Here is a 10,517-nt window from a genome sequence, read left to right on the forward strand (position 1 = left end):
GAAGGTGGATTCTTCTGTACAGTATCTACTCAAGGTCCTTATAAAGCCAAATGGTCTTCAGGTATTATTATGGTTTATTTCAATGTCAACTTGGCACAAGCTAGAATCACCTGAGTAGGGGGCCTCATCTAAAGTGCTGTAATAGCCTTGATTGATGTGGGAAGGCCCAACCCCCAACCCCAGTTGTGGGATGCTCCTTCTGTTAGAAGCCAAGATAAAAAGGCAGAAGGAGATAATCCTGCCTTTTGATCCCTTTGGCCACTGAGTTGATTTTCCATGTTGGTGCCTTTGCTGATAGCAGAATCAGCCTTTCTGAGTTATCACTGTGGAATAGAGACTAGCAGCTCTCCAGGAACTTCCTGGGCTTCTAACGTGATTGAGACTGCTAAGGCATGCCCCATCTTGGGGACTGAGTTACTACAGTGGGTTGTCAGCTTTTGGGGGGTGGGCAGAATTTGGCTATCATTATTTTAAAGGCCATCTCCTTGGCTTATGTTAAACTGACATAAAACTAATAATCAGAACACCTTGGCTACCAGACAAGAAACCCGTCTCTGAAAAAGAAGGGGGAGGGTATTAAGCCATATAGTACAATGGTTTCCAGTATATTCACAGGTTGTAAAAGTTCAACAGGGTGATTTAATGAAATCTGAAATGTAGCTCAAAAAGGGAAACCATAACAAATTGGGCCACATACCAAAAATATCATAACCAAGTAAAGCTACTAGAATATATGTTCCATCTTGGTGGGCTACACAGGACCCGGCCTCCCCACACTCAATATTGCCCTAACGTGCTAGGGTGCTTCTGAGAGCCATTCTGGAACTATCTGCCAACAGCAGGCCTTTTCTATCTTGCTTCAGTAAATCCTAGTATTTGATTCCGAGAAGCCAACTTATAGGAGAGAACTATTTAAGATGCGTGTAGCTTGGAAAATGCTAGGATACTAAATTTTTAACCAAGCCTTTATTGAACAAACCATAGGACAGAATTAGGTAGCGTATTATTCAGTGTAACTAGCCATAGGGAAAAAGGCTAAGTTGAAAACTATGATATAGAGACATACCAATTATAACCAGACATATGCAATTAACATAAAATATAAATGCTAATTGTTTATATTAAAAGTGGTAACGTACAGCTTCCAATTTTACTGTTTAGTGAAGAAAATAGGGATTTTAGCATATTCTAGTTATAGCATATTACTGATACCATAATTTAGGTTTTTTTTTTTTTTTTTTTCTACAAAGCCAGCTATTCTGTTATCTCTAAATCCCACTTGAAATATTTATTAAAAGGTCCTGGAGGGACATGACCCATGTGTACTTTCCTTATGCTGCACTGATATTTTCTTAAATGCTTGTTCTAAAGTGACCAGAAAGCTTAAATGCAACATTCTAGCCAGTTTTCAGTCACCTCTCAAAGTCACCTTGAGAAAGCAGGTTTCACAGATGCCATGCTGAGGCCCCATTGTGGTGATCACACTATAACCAAAATAACTCAAGGGACATGGGTAAGAGGCCTTTGCAGGCTGACAAAGTCAGCTTCTCTTTGTGTGTGTGTGTGGGGGGGGGGGGGAATCTGTAACATAAGGTCCCTTCCAGCTTCCACTGCCAACATGGCAAGGTCCTTGGTCCTGACTGTTGGCTTTGTCATCTCCATGTCCAAGCTTCACTGGACCCCAATCTACTTTGTTCTTCTCTGCTTCTCCAGATCAGTTTGATAGGGCAGTTTCCCTAAGTAAATATTGAACTCATCTAAAGCAGAAAAATCTAGAGGACTGAGTAAATTGTACCTCAAGGCATCAAACTCCAAGTCCTTCTATCAAGGCTACACACTGTTCTGCCCTTTGGGATTTGATGCCTTCAGGACAAGGAGGCTGGATGTGAGACAGATTTCCAACTGGAAGGCAGGCCTCACATCTCCAGGGTCATATTTCCAATGCCTTGGAAACTTGGTCTTGTCCATTAGTCAATAAGTTAGTGGCTTTGCCAGGCTTTTGTTTGTTCTAGGGACTGTACAAGACTTTCCTGCCTTTTCCTTGGATTCAGCAGGTAGATACAAAAACGTGCCACAGGTTGGCCTGTCGAAATGCCAGGTAAGGCCCTTGTCTGGGTCTTTTATTCCACTGTTTACTAAGCTATCAGTTTTCCTTGTTGGGGAATATTCATTTACCTCTTGGTCCAGTGGAATGGGAGAAGTGGCCTCCCCACGTGTACACAGGTCAGTCCAGGGAACATTTGAGCTGATTATAGAGGTCCATACTGTTCCGCGCCCCTCCGTGTCCCCTTCGCCCGTGGAAGAGAGACACGAGAGGCAGTGTTCGGGTGGTTACCACAGCGAGGCTTTATTCTTGTATAAGCAGAAGCGGAAAGACCCAAAGCCCGGGAAAGGCACTGCTATATGTACCCTAGAGTGGCGTGTTCACTTCTGATTGGCTGTTCACCCATCACCCCATATTACGCCCTGGGATGGGCAGTGACTTTGGCGCGCTTTCTGCCTTTTGCACCTGTGCAGTCAGTTGTTTACTAGTGGGAGGACAGGATGCCCGCACCATCTTGGAATGGCGAATCACTGCAGCTCCCAACACCATACATCACTGATTCCACGGTGTGTGCTGAGGTTGGAGACACTGGAATGATATAATGAGTGTTAGGTATGAACAACAGAGCAAAGATTGGTGTGAAGACTCAGAACTTAGCCTGAGGATTAAAGAAGGACAGGGCTTTCCCCCCAGAATGCTCAAACTCTGGCTTAGACTTACTTCCTGTACTAATATTTTTTCATGACCAAAGACATAAAGCCTGGAAGTCCTTAGGCTGTCCTTGTTGGTTCTAACAGGTTTCATCATGAGACTGAAAGCAAACATGAAGACAAACAGCCTTTTTCCCATGTCCCCTGCCTCCATCTGAACTCAGCAGGAAGAAGAGAACTCTGGTACTGATAGCTGCATCATGAGACTGGAGTGGGAGGACTGTAGCTAAATGAACCATGAAGCAATTTGTGCCCAGCTTGGATTGCTGCCCAGATGCAACCCAGCAAAGCAGGAGGCTGGAAACACCCCTCTTTCTCTTTGCCCATTTCCTGACTTCCTGACCTAGACTCCCATGCCTGCCATGAATTAATCCTATGTCAACCAAGACACTGTACATAACTGTGACTCCCATGTAGCTAACTGGGCTTGGCTGTTGACTTTCCATCATCTCCCCACAACATAGGAGCCTGACTGAACTGCTGGCCAGACTCACAGATGCCAGAACCACAGTAAACTCCAGTGGAAAAGTGAATGCCCAGGGAACCAGCTAATGAGTGTGGGGACTCACAGGCATTTGGGATGCCAACTTTTCCTCCTCAGTCTACCCTAACAAAATTGGAAAATTAACTAAATATCCTTCATTCTGCTTGCATTGCTGATTTAGACAGGGTTTTACAAAGTAACTCTAGCTGGCCTTGAACTTGCCATTAGATAAGGCTATCTGTGAAATCCAGAGACCTACACACCTCTGCCTTTCAAGTACTTGGATTAAAGGTGTAGACTACCATGCTATGCTGATGGATATTTAGGAAGAATCCTTTAAATTACCATATAGTTATCTAATCTAAGTTAGAGACGTGCTGTGAGGTGAACAGATATATCTTGGACCTCTCCCCGCCTTCACCACAGCAGCCATTATTTTTTAGTCTATATCACAGAGGCCTTACTTGTTAGGAATACCACTCGATAAGAGAGTGAGCCTTAAAGACTGGAGGAGTAACCATGAAGGAGGGGAAGCAAAAGCGATCGTCTTAAAGATATTTTTGCAAGGATCCACTTTTAAAAGGCTTACTCGTATTTGGTCTAACTCTCTAGCATGCTACCTGAGAGCCCAAAGGTTTGCTAGGTTAATTTCATCTTTCAGCCTAGTTCTACCACATCAAATGCATAAGCTGTCATTTCTGGTCAAGTCAATGAGAGAAAGCTTGCGATGTTTTCCTTACCTTGCTTTTTAACATTTTGCTCATTGGGAATGATGGGCATCCCATGGTGAACATTGAAGGTCAGAGGACAACTTGTGGAGATGGTTCTCACTTGCTTAGACTTAGACAATGGCTCAGTCTAAGAAACAAGATGCATGTGTTATGGATGGTGGAGACAATATGTATGTACTGCAGACAGATGCCCCACAGCCAGCGCTTGGGAGCCTGGAAACCATGACCGCCATAAGTGATGGTGCTTCTCACACCAAATGTTTTAAGCCACTGTGCCAGCTCACTCACTATTCCTTCCTGCCGGCCCCCTGTTCCTTGTTTTGTGACCTTGAAGTTTTAAAAGTTATTTTGAATTTTGCTCGTGTTGCAGAGTGTTCTTGAATATATGCGTGCTGGAGTTTGAACTTCGGTCCCCATGTTTGAGTGACAAGCACCTTAGCCAGGACCTCCTGCCTTCCATTCACGAGTGCTGGGATTTCAGGTATGCGCCTGCCAGTTTATGCTGTGTTAAGGATGAAATTCACGGCTCTGTGCATCCTAAGCAAACCCTCTAGCAACTGGGTTATATCCCCAGGCCTTTTTATTCCTTCTAAGAATCTGAATTTCTGTGTGGCCCTGAGATGAATGATCAGTGGCAGATGTTTGAGCAGATGTCCTGCAAACATGGCATTTGTCAGTGAGTCCCAGTCCATCTGACTTTCTGCTCCTGGAATCCCACAATTTGAGCCTTCTATATCCTATCTCCTAGTACTTTTAATTTGGTTTTCCTGTGCTGCAGAACATACTCCCCGCTGTACATACAACTGAGGTCTTAGTGCACATGTGTGTCTGTTCATCCGATGTGATCATCAGATGAACACTTGAAGGGAAACCATTCTCCCTCCATGTGTGACACAGGGATTAACTTCTGGATGTCAGTCTTGGGAGCAAATACCTTCTCCTGCAAAGGCATCTCACCAGCCCAAGTTTTATCTTTTTATTGGTTTCTCCATAGTCAGAAAATACTAGAAGTTTTTAATGAATAAATCACCCCTTTTAGAACAGTTTCACCTTCTCCCCACTGACCTCAAAATTACTACTGAATTCTCTATTTTTAGTTCCTGGCTAAGTAAAGGATGCCACCAACTCCTTCCAGTGCTGTCTCTAACAGTGGTCTGGCTGTTAAACTTCAGATCATCAATTTTCTAAGCATCTTATGTGCAATGGAATCTGCTATTGTCCATCTATAATTCAAGCATCCCCTAATATCTTTGATCATATATGGTTTCATAATTTGGGCTTACATAATTAACATACTAGGACACTAAAGTCCATGAAGGAAGGCCAGGAGAAGCCATTGCTAAAGGCCCAGCCCTATTATTGAAGGGATAATGGAGCAAGGCTGAGGGTTGGCACCAAGTCCAAGAGACACTACTGTAAAGGCAACCGTCAGCTCCAGAGGAGCTCCCAGGATTTTGTAGATGCCAGTCCCACTAAGATCAGCAGCAGCTGTGAAGTGGGGCCAGCCTCAGTCTAAGAAACAAAATGTGTGATCTGTGGGTAGTGGTGACAACACGTATGTGCTGCAGATGGTAGAGACAGATGTACCCCAGCCAGCATGTGGGAGCCTGAAAGCCATGAACCATGAGCCAGTGGTCTGGCTGTTAAACTTCAGATCATCAATTTCCTTAACATTGAGCTGTTGGACCTCAGTTTTGCTCTGATATGATTGTCACTGTGATAACTTGGAGTAACAAAGTAGTAACTTATTTTATTTTACAGGAGTCATGTAAATAGTTAAGAGACATTTGGAGCTGGGCATTGTTAGCACACCACTTTGGATCCAACACTCAGAAGGAAGAGGCAGCTTGATCTACCTGCTCTACAGAGTGAGTTTCAGGATAGCCAAGGCTACATCTAGAGAAGTCCTGCCAACCCCTCCCCCCCAAAAAAAAAGAAACAAGAAAAGTAATAGATAATTGGAAATTTTGTAATCTTTGGATACTTTAGATACATATAACTTTTAAGGGTTTGAATTTTTTTTAAAGATTGTATCTTTTAAAAGTTGGAATGTTTTAGCTGGGCTTGGGCAGCACAGGCATGCACTTGGGAGGCAGAGGCAGGTGGATCTCTCTGAGTTTGAGGCCAACCTGGTCTATAGAACTAGTTCCAGGACAGTGAAGACGACACAAAGAAACCCTGTCTTGGAAAAACAAAACAAAAAAGTTGGAAGGTTTTATGGTGTCATATTAATTAATATTAGTGTGATACCTGGGGGACCTGAAATGAAAGGTGATGTTTTTACATGTCATGTTAACAACAGGTCAATCATGCTATTTAATCTTATGTCAACTTGACACAAACTAGAGTCATTTGGGAAGAAGAAACCTCAATTAAGAAAATGTCCCCTGCAGATTGGCCGGTGAGCAAGCCTGTGGTAAGCAAGCCTGTGGTGAGCAAGCCTGTGGTGAGCAAGCCTGTGGTGCACTTTCTTGATTAATGATTGGTGTGGGAGGACGCAGCTTATGGACTTGGATCAGTGGGCCTGGGTGCTATAAGAAGGCAGACCAGTAAGCCAGTAAACAGCGCTCTCGGTTACCTTTCCCCTAGTCCCTGCCTCAACTCCTTTCAAGATGGGACCGCACCATGAGGAGTTATAAGCCGAAATAAACTTTCCTCTCCAGTGCTTTTGATCATAGGGTTTGTATTGATGTCAAGATAGTTGCTTCTCTTTTTCTTTAAGCTAATCTCTCTTAAAGCTTCTCTCGGTTTTAAAGGGAAACATCTCCTTCCTTTAAAGGCCTTGTTCTGTTGTTTTAAATGTTACACTGTTTCTTTTCTAATGGTCTCACAGAACCCTGTGACCCTCAAGGTCATTTCTCCTAAGAAACCATCTTGGTTATCTTGGCTCTCTTCCCTAACCAGCAACCATGTGGTTTATCCTCTAACAGTGACCTGCTTGGTCCTCACAGCATTGAGAGATCAAATATTCTGGGTTCAGGCTCCATCCAGAGAACCTGACCTAAGGTTAAACTCAAGTAAACTAACAGGCTGGTACATAGCAGCACTTTCCAGGCTATTCCCCCAACAAAGCCAGTGCCTAGCACCAGTTTCCAGGTTATTCTCTGTAGGACTGTGAAAGGCAGCCTGGGTCCTGGTTGAGCTAAGGCTTGAAACCCCAGTGACCCTAAAAGGACAGTAGGCATTTTGCTTGATTCCTGGCCACTAGGCTCCTGTCACTGGCCACAGCCCTCAATAGATTTGTGGCCTTCAGTCACTTAAGAGCAAAGCCCCAAGCCCCTCCACAAGTAGAGGATATGACCTGTGGTCATTATAGGCTCAAGACAAATCTCCATTTTAATGAGATACCCAAAGGCCTGAAGAGCTTAGCCAATAAACTCTCCTTCCAAGACACTCCTCCCTGCAAAAGGTACTTAATCTCAGGCCCGCCCTAAGAAGTGGGGTACAGTTTTACTCATCCACTTTCCACCATGACAATAAATGTCTTAAAACCATGGAGTGCCTTTTTTCATCGGGATCCACCGTGGGGACCCATGGAGAAGGCCTTTGCCTATAGAGCCACCATGTAATCTCCCATAGAAGGTCTCTCTGTGTCCCCAAGCCATGGCCCCAAGTCCAAACCCACCACTTCTGACAAGTCAGACTCTCCCCGTGGGAGCCAGCTGGAGCTTCCCTCTTTTTCCCCTTGGCCTGGGGCTAGATCCAATCCATGGGTCCCCACTCCGTTTTCGGCTCTTCCACTGCATCCAACAGTGCCTGGGTGTCTGAGAGCCTGAGAACCAGATGGCCCCAGCCTCATTGTAGGCCCAGGGACCCCTGAGCCAGCTCTGCCCGTCCCACCCCTCAGATTGTGCTTCCCCACCCCTGGAGCAGTGTCCTTGGGGCTGTTCTATGGCCAGACACCCACCCAGGACAACGTGGGGTAACACAGTCAAGTTCCTGCATTCTGCCCCCCAGCGGCCAAGTCCTGTGGCTGAGCAGATGCGAGACCCATAACCCTACAATGTCCTAACGAATCTACACCCCCAGGTTACAAGCCTGCCCCTGGCACTTTACTTCCTAACAACCACCAATCAGGAGAAAAGCAGAAGTTTATGGTTCGGCTCCCAGCATCAGCCAGTTATGTTAAAGGCCATAATGGCCCACCAATCAGATGTGTGCCAGGCTAGATACCCGCTTCTTGCCTCTATAAATGCTTGCCTAAAACGAGGCTCAGGGCTCTACCTTCCCTGCCAGGGTTGGCTGGGAGCCCAAGCTAGAGCCTGAATAAAGAGATACTAATGCCATTGCATCGTATTCGACTCCTTGCTGATCTTTTGTGGTTCACGAATGTTTCTTGGCACAACATTTTGGTGCATCGGCCAGGAACTCCAAGGCCTCCGGGACCCAACCCAGGGGGTCTCAATACTGATAATGTCTGTCTGAGTCTGTGAGTCTGTACAGGTGTTTATGTACAGTAATTCCTGTCTGTTATTTTTGTTCATAAACTCTGAGTGGTGCCACATCTGTAATTCTGTTCTGGAAAAAAAAAAAAAAGCCTTAAATCTGTATCTGTGGTCAGATACAGTTAAGGCAGTTGGGCTAGGGGACTGCAATCACCAGGGACCAGCAAACATTCTGAGTCTTCGTCTGGAGTGGGCGTGGGCTCAGAGAGCCAAAGGCACCCACCAATCTGGTTACTTTTGTTTCTTCCTGACAGAGAAGGGATGAGTTTCTTTTCTTGTATATGAACGCCATGTTCTGGTTGTTCTTAAGGTGGCATGTTGCAGTGCAGAGTCCTTGGAATTTTTCTTATGCTTTTGTCTTTGTTATCTGTGTTATGGGGCGACTGACTTCTTTCTAAAGGACAGTTAACATGGGACAGATGCCTTCAACTTCAACCGTGTTAAAACTAGGGGACAGACTCTTTCCACTGGGAAAACTTTTTCTTCCCAGACAACAGGCAGCCCCACCTTATTCAATCCCTCAGGTGGAATGGCAGCTCTGCCACAGGCTGCCCCACAGCAAGAGGGGTGGGGGGAAGACCTGCTGCAAGGACAGGAAGCAACAGGGGGCTGCCTCCTGAGCCTGAGTCTGTTGTCCTGCCCTTACTTGCAACAGGGCTGGTGAATAATCAAAGAAATCAACCTCATCATTATTGGCCCATTGCCATGAGTGACCTTTATAACTGGGAACTCTGAACTCCCCCTTTTCAGTCATTGATCTCTTTGGAGACAGTCCTCTTCACCTACCAGCCCACCTGGGATGACTGCCTGCAGCTTTCGAAGGTTCTCTTCACCAGAATAGGATAGGATAGGATAGGATAGGATAGGATAGGATAGGATAGGATAGAATGAGAGAGAGAAAGAAAGAGAGAGAGAGAGAGAGAGGAGAGAGGAGAGAGGAGAGAGGAGAGAGGAGAGAGGAGAGAGGAGAGAGGAGAGAGGAGAGAGGAGAGAGGAGAGAGGAGAGAGGAGAGAGGAGAGAGGAGAGAGGAGAGAGGAGAGAGGAGAGAGGAGAGAGGAGAAAGAGAGAAGAGAGAAGAGAGAAGAGAGATAGAGGCCAGGAAACTGGTTCCTAGCCCCATGGAGAAACTCACCCAGACTGGGACTTCAGCAAGACTAAAGGTGAGGAAAGACTCTAAGTCTTACCATCAGTCTCTGTTGGCAGGTCTCAAAATGGCTGTAAGACCCCAGTCCATGGGACAGCACCACCTGTATTTAAGGTGGGTCTTTCCATCTTGATCCTAACCCAATCTAGAAAGTTCTTACAGGAGAGGAAGGTATCTGCAACTGAAGTCATTGTGACTATCTGGCTCTCGTGTTATCTGTATCTGGCTCACCTGAGCCTGGAAGCCTATTTTCAAGGTTGCTAGGAACATTTCTTTTAAAGAGCCAAACAGAGGCCATGAGATGGTTTATCAGGTAAGGGCACTTTTTGCCAACCCTATCAATATAAGTTTAATGTGTAGGGCCCACATGGTGAAAGGAGAGAAGCAACTCCCACGAGTTGTCCTCTGACCTTCACGTTTGTGCCATGGTATACATCTCCTCCTCCCCACATATACAATAAATCTGTAAGAAAAGCTGTAAAGTCAAACTCCTGTATAATCATTGTTTCCATTGTCTCAGGAGCTAACGCCACACATTGCCCAGCACAGCCCGTTTCTACGTCTAGTTCATGCTGCAGTGGGAAGGATCTCAGAAGTGATTATAACACAGGGTCTTGTTCTCTCCTTGGAGCTCTGAAAAATAATAGAGCAATGTCTTTCCCAATCATTAATGGGAGTTGGGGATAGGCATGGGGTGTTAGATGTGTCAGTAGTAAAGATGCTTAGAATGCAAGCCTAGTGACCTGAGTTCAATTCCCAGATCCCATGGGAAGGTGAAAGGAGAGAATTGACTCTCACACATTGGCCTCTGACCTCCACATTCACACTGTGGGATGCATGCGCCTGTACTCACACATGCGCCTGTACTCACACATGCACTTTTTTTTTAAGGGCAACAGGGACATTTCTCTATGGACTCTAGCTCTCCACTGGTAGAGAGATGCTATGAAGATCTTAA

Source organism: Arvicanthis niloticus, chromosome 17 (assembly GCF_011762505.2).
Source record: "Arvicanthis niloticus isolate mArvNil1 chromosome 17, mArvNil1.pat.X, whole genome shotgun sequence".
NCBI lineage: Eukaryota > Metazoa > Chordata > Mammalia > Rodentia > Muridae > Arvicanthis > Arvicanthis niloticus.